Below are 9,874 nucleotides of genomic sequence, written 5' to 3' on the forward strand. Positions count from 1 at the left end.
ATACTGAGTGATCTTTCACAGAAACAAAGAACTGAGTATCACATGTTCTCACTCATAAGTAGACCTTGAACAACTATTGTAATGCTATAAAAAAGGATTGATGGTAGCAGGAAACTGTGGGAGTGGGGGGGGCAGGGAGGTGGGATTGGCAGTAGTGGGAAACTGTCTACGAAAGGGGGGGCACACCTCATCAACAAGGGTACCTGCACAATGAATATTCGTATACCTAACCCTGAATTGTACCCCACAATTTTAAAATTAAAAAAAATTTTTTTAAATCAGAGTGTTGGCAGGGCTAACTTACTTTCTAGTGAATCTAAACAAGAATCCATTTTTTTTGCTCATTCAGGTTGGCAGAATGCTTCTCCTTGAAGATGTGAGACTAAGAACCCTGTTTCCTTACTGGCTGCCAGCTGAGGGCTATTCACAGATTCTAGAGGCCATCCACATTCCTTGGTTTATGGTTCTCTTCCTCTATCTGCAAAGCCAACAATAGCAAGTGGGATCTCTCTCACACTGCTCTAACTCTTGCCTCTTCTTCCACTGCATCTCTACAATCGACTGGTCTGTCTTTAGGTTTCACGAGATTCCATTGGGCCTAGCCAATGTATATATGTATCTTAAGGTCTACAGCCACAACTCCACTTACAAGGTTCCTTTTGCCATAAAAGGTAACATATTCACAGAGTCCAGGAAATAGAGCATGGACATCACAGGGGGAGGGGGAGGTAATGATTCTGCCTATCATGTTAACCAACAGGTGTACGGGTTGGCATATATTGGAAAATACCTGGAGAACACTGGCATTTAGGTGCAAATGGAGACAAGATTTCAAGAAGGAGACTGAGAAGGAGAATAGGCGGAAGCTTCAAGAAGACAGATTTTCCTGAGGGAGGAAATAGTTGATTGCCAAGGACCCAAAGAAAATACATTAAACTAGATAAGAAACAAATGAGGTCTTTTAGCTTGGTTATATGATACTAATCAATAATTTATAACAGTTCCACAGCAGAAAACATATGCCTTCAGCAGGTTTAGGAGAAAGTGGAGACTACAAAGAGAGATTACTACAAAGAGGAGGAGGAGAGTGAAGATGATGATGATGATTGGGTCAGACAGCTAGTGCTGCCATAAAAAAAAAATTACAGACTTTGGAGGAAAAGATTTTAGGAGTTTGTTTTTAGATATGTTGTGTTTGAGGTGCCTGCTAAATACCCAAATTGAGATATTGAGTAGGCAGTTATGTATACAGGTCTAGAGCTCAAAGAAGATGCCTGGATTAGAAATATAATTTGGAAGTCACTGATGTATATATAAATACTGAAGCATGATCATTGACCACACTGCCTAGGATATAGCTAGTGAGAGAGGATATGGGATAAAAACTGATTAGAGGCTGGCTAGGTCTGAATTCTGAGGACACACACACAACAATTAACAAGGTAGGCAAGATGGGCCTGAAAAGAAGAAACAACCAGAGAGGCAGGAGAAAAACCAGGAGTATGGCATCCTGGAAACCAAAGGAAGAGAATTTCAAGAAGGAGCCTGATAATGTCAAATGTCATTGATAGATACCAATGCACAGACTATTAGTGGTTATGCTATCCAGTGTCCCCTTGCTTCCCAGATTACAGAAATAAACTTCAGAGAATACGCTAGTTAGCTAGAGAATCTAGGCTGAATCTGAAATGGCTCATATCCTTCTCATACACTCACTTGTCTGAACACTAGTAGTGGTTTGGCCTCTTCTGAAATTATAATAAATCATCTTGAGTCCTTTGGTCTGGCACAGTATTTCACCAAACCTCTAGATATTTTAATATCATATTCCTGAAGCTTCACCAAGTCTGTGAGTCATAACCCATTCTAAGAGAAGCCTTCGCCAATCTCTAAATTGGGTTACTGATTGATCTAGAGTCATAGCCACAAAATAAGTAGTTACCCATTCCTTCCCACCCACTGGTATCATCCCCAACCAATGCTGTTACACAGCAAGATCTTTTAAAACAACATCCAACTCTCTGAATGCATAAGAAAGTCTGCTTAACTGGGAAACAACTGGAAGAGAGATCTGGAACATAGCTCTTTGGTTGTCAAGTTGGCATATTCAGTCACTCTCCCTTGCCTAAGGAAAAGTGCAGTTCCAGGTAGGGATGAAGGGAGGGAGGTATAAAGGAAGGAAGAGAGAAGTGGTTGAAAGGCAGGAATACAGTAGCACGGTCTCTTTCCCCTTTCTTTTTTTCAGTGATTTTACATGGCAGAGACAATCAAGATAATTATCATGAATACCCTATAGTCAATTCTTTGGGTTTTTGGGGGAGATCAAAGTCTCAACTCTGTGAGTCTTAACCCAGACTGGAGTGCAGTGGCAGTCACAACTCACAGCAGCCTCAACTTCCAGGCTCAAATGATCCTTCTACCTCAGCCTCCCAAGTAGCTACAGGAGTGAGCCACCATGCCTGGCTTTTTTTTTTTACTTAACTTTTTGTAGAGATGAGGTCTTGCTGTGTTGCACAGGCTGGTCTTGAACTCTTGGGTTCAAGCAATCCTCTCACCTTGGTCTCCCAAAGTGCTGGGATCACAGGTGTGAACCACTATGTCCAGCCCCTATAGTCAATTCTAAATTATATTTGAATGAAGGGAAGCATAGTCCATTCATAATCAATATTGGTGGTTAATTCAGAACTCAATTTGGTTTTAGAATATATTTCATTTTTAGTTGTTAGGATAGCAGTGGTGTTTTGACAATAATCTTAGCATGTGAATCTGGTGTGTGACCCATAATTCTTTTAAATAAAGAACTGCTCTGTCAAGACATTTCTCAAATAGGCCAGAAAGAGTTCTATGCTTTCTGTTCCAGCCCTTGTTCCTTAATCTATGCTGCCAATAAAATAACATCACCTTTCAGACTGCTGTATTGTCTCAGTACAGCTGTGGTTTCCTTCTCTTTTATTACATTTATGGACATCCTAGTTGTTTCACAACTATCTACACCAGTCTCTAGGCTAGAAGGTTAATCAAGATTTCAATTTAAGAGGTCTCTTTCCTAAACTTCTGGAGGATTAGAATAAATGAAGACCTTTCATGTACTGATTAAAGACTTGCGTAGAATACATGACAATGCTAATAGAATTTGGAAATAGATATTTGGCTCTATAACTATCACTCCATGGTTCAATCCTTATGCACCATTTAGCATAACTGATTATTATCTATCCTTTATTAAACCACCAGTAGACCGGTCTAGTAACCAAAGACATTTCCTTTTCTAATCCAGAAGCATTGTGTGGGAATCTGAGTTTTTCCATTTCTTCATGCCTCTCTTTTCCATTGCAAACATCAGGTTTTCCTGAGATCACAACTGTCCCAATCTGCTTCTCCTTGGCCCAGAATAGATTCAGGTACAGTCCAAAGTGACTAGTGGCCAGAAAGAGGGGCACTCCATACAGTAAGTGAAAGATCCTCCTATTATCTAATGGTTAGGTTTTATATTTGGGCTTGCATTTTAGGTAGCTGGTATGTTAGTTAGATGTCATAAGCCAGGAACTATGGAAAAACATTTATTAAGACTTTATGCAAAACAAATAGGAGGTGGAAGATAAATCAAACAAGGTTCCTGCCCTTGAGGGACCTCTTAAATTGAACAATCACTGTCATCATTTTAACATCGATAGGAAAGCACTGATTTCCTAACGATTGACTCACAACTCTTGCATGTCAACCCATCAGCACCTCATTTGCTAATTTATAAGTGTTGGAGTTACATATCTCACTTATATTTGGCTAATGGTTTATCCTGTATTCCTCATCTCTCTTTGTCAGACATGTACAAACTTGATAGTTCTCCAAATTATATTTATAGTTTGCTTGTTTTTTCACTTAAGTAAATTGCCCTGACCTTGGTGCTACTAAACTTTACAAATTCATTTCTCTAAATTGTTAGAGTCACTTGGTACTTTAATTTAGCTATCCATGAAATTTGGGATTGCCTGAATATATAATAAGAGTACTGAAAGGTATTTTTTTTCCTTTGAGCTATTTACAAGGGGAAAAAAAATCAATTGAGAACATATATGAGCAAAAAGCCATTTAATTATAGTTTTTTTGGTTAAAGAAACAGGAAAGGTTCAACTCACAACCTTTTAAATTTAAGACCAAGAAATAACCTTTTAAAAGTAAATTTTACAGATCTTTTAAAAAATTCAATTCCATATTATAATCAATTTAAAAGGAAGGAAGGCAAGAGAAAAAAAGATTGAAGAAGTGGCTAAAGATTAGAAAAAAGTCCATGTGTTCAGTTATTTGAAAAAAAATTGAAAAAAAAAGAGAAAGGAGAAGGAAGACAGAAAGAAAACTAAAAGAATTTTGAACTTTAGACCTTCCAAAGCAAATATCTTCCATGAGATTCATCCCTGAACCACCAAACCAAAGGTAAGAGAAAAGTCACAATTGCTGCTGTTTATACATTTTTATTCAATGTGTAGGGGGAAAATGCCCTAACTATGGAAAGAAAACCAAACATGCTCCATCTGCAGCAAGGACTACATGCTTGCTGTGTGTGTGTAGAAATAGATGAGAAATTCCTGTTACTTTTCTCACCTCTTACATAATAAGGTGGGGGGTTTTGCCCAAAAAACAGAAAGATAGAAATGAATATATCTAAGTGCATGAATTAGCAATGATTGATTCCTAGAATTATGAAGGTTACAGAGTCAGTAAGTGTCATTACATGCATTTTATCAACCTTATGTTTAACTCAAAGAGAGTCTTCCTTTATAGCAATATGTACCTTGTGGAACTTCTTACCTCTGGCAGTTTAAGGAAGCTCGGTCTCTACATTGAGGAGATAGATTAATGAGACCAAACTCTTGAAATTCAGCATTCCAAAGTTGACTTTTCTTACATTTAACAGACCACAAACCAGCGACTACAGTGGCTGGCAAGTCATCGGGTTAAGACACACACACACAGGTAATTCCAATGCTAGAATGGAAAAGCTGTGCCTATTAATTAAAGCACTCATAAGAGTAGCAGCAGAACTTGGCTAAACTCCACACATTTTTTGATTCCATAATATTAATACTTAATCTCATGGTACAGACTGTACCTAGTGTTTATAAGCAATTGGTACTTTACCCATAAAGACTATCTGGCCAACTCACACGAGATTCCCTAGTTTCCAACATTCCAGCATGCCATGAGAAGATTCTGAAGAGAAAATGAAACACAGCCACAGCAGAGCTTTGAAAATTACGGATAAAAACCAAAGGGGGCTGCTATCAATGTTCAAGGATTAAAAGAAAATCCAAAAAACTAGTAACAGAGATTACCTCAGGGGAAGTAGAGCTTTTGGTATATCTGAGTTTTGTTTTTGTTTTTTTTGAGTTGGAGTCTCACTCTGTCGCCCAGACTGGAGTGCAATGGTCGCTCCCGGCCACCGCAGCCTCGATCTACTGGACTCTGGCAATCCTTCTGCCTCAGCCTTCCGAGTAGCCAGAATTACAGGCATGCGCTACCACGCCTGGCTGATTTTTGATTTATTGTAGAGATGAGGTCTCACCAAGTTGCCCAGGCGGGTCTCGAACCCATGGGCTCAGGCAATCCACTCACCTCAGCCTCCCAAAGCACGGGATTACAGGCTGAGCCACCGAGCCCGGCATCTGAGTTATTTTTAAACAATGAGCATAGATAGCACACTGAAAGCCAGTACACTGTAATTGATTTCTGGATCCAAAATGCCTCAGTCCAAATCCTGACTCAGTCACTTTTTAACTATGTGATCATTTAATAGCCATGTGATGTTGGACACAGTTTCTTATCTCCCTGCGTCTGGGTTTCTTCATAGGTCAAATGGGGATTATAAGCTCCCTTCACAGGGTTGTTGAGAGGAATCCTAGAGCTCACAGATGCAGAGTACATCTGGCATATAGTAAGTACTATGTAAATGTTAAATATCTTTATGCTTTAGCTTTTTATTTTGAGTTAATTTTAGACTTACAGAAAAATTGTGAAAATATTACAGAGAGTATCCTTATTTCTCTCACTTCTCTTCCCCTAATGTTAACATGTGTTTTGTTTTGTTTTTAATTTTTTATTTTAGTTGGAATCTCACTCTGTCACTCAGGTTGGAGTGCAGTGGCACGCAAACAGCCACTGCAGCATTGAACTGCTAGACTCAGGTGATCCTTCTGCCTCAGCCTTCCAAGTAGCTGGAACCACAGGCGTGCACCACCATGCCCGGCTAATTTTTTGATTTACTGTAGCAATGAGGTCTTGCTAAGTTGCCCAGGCTGGTCTTAAACCCATGAGCTCAGGCAGTCCTCTTGCCTCTGCCTCCCAAAGTGCTGGGATTACAGGCATGAGCCACCATACCCAGCCCTGTTAACATGTTTTCTTGATCCTGTTCAGTGATCAAGAACAGGAAATTAACACTGGTATAGTATTGTTAACTTCAGGCCTTCTTTGAATTTCACCAAGTTTGCCACTAACATCCTTTTTCTAGGATCCTGTCCAGGACTCACATTGCATTTGGTTACTTCTCCCTAGTTACCTTCAATCTTTAATAGTTCTTCCTGGCACATGGCAAACTTAATCAAATGATTAAAGTAAACATCACTATTAATAACACATATCAATATTATGAGCCTTGATGTAACACACTAAAAAGAAAACATCACTTTGTAATTTTCTTGCCAAAAACACATAACCTTATTCCAATTATGAGAAAACATCAGAGAAAACAAATTAAGGGATATTCTATAAAATAACTGGTTAATACCCTTCAAGTGTCACTAACTTTTTTTAAACTTTTTAAAAATAGTAAACAGTCTTCTTAATGTCTGTAAGCCATGAGAAAATACCCAAGTCTGACTAATTCTAATTCACAAGCGGTTGCTCACTTAGCAATGGAACCTAATTCAAAAGTTCATTTGATAACCCATTGTCTTTTACCAAGATGATGTTTTTCATGATAGTTAGAATACACATTCCAAGTTCATTATGAGGTAACTATTTTAGCAGGCTAGCCCAGAAATCTAACTAACCTAATCTGTATTAGTTTTCTAAGGAGAAATGTGCTCTGGGTTTCAACCTTCAATTTCAGAAATACACCTTTCTCTTCCTCCCTCCCTCTCCACCTGATGGGCAAGAGGAACATGCCCCTTCCCAGTCTCCTTATACACACCCAGCTCCCCACTGTCATCGCTCTGCTGCTGTTAAACCGTAATGCTGGTTGCTGGCAATGTTTAGGCCTGCTGCCCCCTTACTCTAAACCTAATACTCTTTTCTCTTCCCCTAAACCTCGATCCCTGGCTTTCAAGACCTACTTTTAGTTCTTGGTTTTAGAATATAATCATGGGCCTCTGGCTTTCTAAGCTCAGCTCTTGGTTCTGTATATTTGGATTTGGGAAAGACCTTCCAGGCATACAGCCTCGGTTTCCTCCGCTAGTTTAACCCTTCAAGACTCAACCTACTAACTGGGCTGATTCCCGGCATCCTTCTAAAAATGTCAACTCAAATTTCAAGGATTCTAGAAGGGATGGGATGTGGAAAAAGGAGAGAGGAAACAACCAGTGTTATCAGGACTCCGAACACAATCGAAAGAAGAAGAAGGTAGCGAGATGGAAGGAAGGCACAGAGGGAGCAGAGCTGTCACTGAAGGCCTAAGCGGTTTCTGTGCCTCTTCCATCCTTCCCTGTTACCCTGGAAGGACACAGGCCTTCATCTGGTATAAACCCTTAGGGACAAGAGTTGTCCTGCTGGCTACCCACTATACTGACATCAGCAACTGCCTCAGACCAGAGTTTCTGTGTACCTCAGCTAATCGTAGGAAAGAACACAGGCCCCTGTTTCCCTGTCCCTGGAATCAGCATTGGTTGTTCTGAGGTTTTCTAAGGGTCCCTACAGCTAGTCACAGTGGGGAAATAAAGGATAAACATAACCAACAAAATGGCAAATTTTAACAAGGTTCACCACAGTCATTCTCCTGTTATTCAACAAGATGTAAATGGAATGGGGCTCTAGACCTTCTGCAGCTTTCAAATTGCTTTCTTACCAGGGTTCTCATATTTCATTTATTTTGAAATATTTCATACCTAGTCTTCTGCTCTAATCTTCTTTTGGATTTTCTATTTTCCAGAGAGGCTTGGGTCTGGGAGTTATATAGTCGGAATTTTGAGGTCACTCCGGTTTCCTCAGAGAAAGGAACTTGTGTGTTTTTCACTGCTGCTATTCCCTGACTCTGTTACTTACTAAACGTGTTAAGTGATTTGGGGGAGAGTTACACAGTCTCTTAAAGTTTCCTTTTCTTCTTTTTAAAAAAGATAAGCATGCCCTTTCTCACAGAATTGTTGTGAGGACAAGTAAGACACTCTGTACGATACCTGGCAGACATTAAACAAATGATGGCAAGTATTCTGGTCTCCATCACCTATCCTGCTACCAGCACATATCCAGCTACTAATTGGCCCAGATGCAAGGCAAGAGATGCAAGATGAGAGATGCAAGGTGAGAGGTGAGAGATACAAGGCGGGAGATGCAAGGCCAGAGACGCAAGGTGAGAGATGCAAGGCAGCAGCTGCAAGGCGAGAGATGTAAGGTGAGAGACGCAAGACAAGAGATGAGAAATGCAAGGCGGGAGATGCAAGGGGGAGATGAAAGGCGGGAGATGCAAAGTGAGAGATGCAAGGTGGGAGATACAAGGTGAGAGATGCAAGGTGGGAGATGTAAGGTGAGAGATGCAAGGCGAGAGATGCAAGGCAAGAGATGCAAGTAGGAAGATAGGAGATGCAAGACGAGAGATGAGAGATGCAAGGCGGAATATTCAAGGTGAGAGACAGAAGACGCAAGGCAGGAAATGCAAAACGAGAGATGGGAGATGCAAGGAGGGAGATGCAAGGTGAGAGATGAGAGATGTAAGGCGAGAGACGCAAGGTAAGAGATGGGAGATGCGAGGCAAGAGATGAGAGATTCAGAGTGAGAGATGCAAGGTGGGAGATGCAAAGCGAGTGATGCAAGGTGAGAGATGCAAGGCGGAAGATGAGAGAAGGCTGAAGAGGTAGTCACATGGCCCTCCACCATTTACTGCTCACCTATCCACATACAGAAAGTAAGAACAGAGAAGCAAGAAAAACAGAAAATAAGCTAGACTGTGGGTGCTAAGGTTAACCAGGAGATTAGAAAAGTCTTTGAAATAGAAAAATGATAGAAGTGTTTTATTGATTTTTTAATTAAAAAGGAAAAGAGCAGGTCGGGTGCAGTGGCTCATGTCTATAATCCCAGGACTTTGGGAGGCCAAAGCAGAAAGATTGCTTAAGCCCAGGAGTTCAAGACCAACTTGGGGAACATAGTGACACCTCGTCTCTACAACAAACTTAGAAATCAGCCAGGCATAGTGGCACTCACCTGTAGTCCCAGTTACTTGGGAGGCTGAGGCAGAAGGATTGCCTGAGTCCAGGAGATGCTGCACTCCAGCCTGGGCGACAAAGTGAGACGCTGACTCAGAATGGACAGTAGCATTCAGCATAATGTCCAAAATTTTTTAAGGCCATCTAAATATTAAAAAGTGTTGCTCTTGTTTTGAATCCAAACGAAAGCAATCTGCTTGAAGTATCAATATAACAAAATACTATCTGCAAGAAAAAATATCTTTCCAGCACTTTTTTTCCTTTCCTCACTATATCTTCCATTTAAAATGTTTATTTTAGTGAATCCTTACTTCAAGCTAACAAACCACGTGTACTTAAATGCTCCTTATAAATGGCCATTTTACTTATATTCTACTTTTCAAAAACTTACAAATAAATCCAGTGCGGTTTCCTACCTTGCAGACATAGCTCTTCTAAAGTTCACTAATGGGTCTCATCTTTCCAGGTGA

At 40.3% G+C, this 9,874-nt stretch overlaps 1 protein-coding gene across 1 annotated transcript in view; it reads right to left on the reverse strand.

Annotated features, from left to right (window-relative positions):
* Positions 1–9,874, reverse strand: part of ART3 (ADP-ribosyltransferase 3) — a 79,797-nt gene extending 69,923 nt beyond the window's left edge. Inside the window, exon 1 of the mRNA XM_008052917.1 lies at positions 9,821–9,874. The gene's annotated coding sequence lies outside the window, so the exon portion shown is untranslated. The remainder of the gene's footprint in view (positions 1–9,820) is intronic.

Source organism: Carlito syrichta, unplaced genomic scaffold (genome assembly GCF_000164805.1).
Source record: "Carlito syrichta isolate Samal-C Ts95f unplaced genomic scaffold, Tarsius_syrichta-2.0.1 Scaffold287674, whole genome shotgun sequence".
Classification (NCBI taxonomy): Eukaryota; Metazoa; Chordata; class Mammalia; order Primates; family Tarsiidae; genus Carlito; species Carlito syrichta.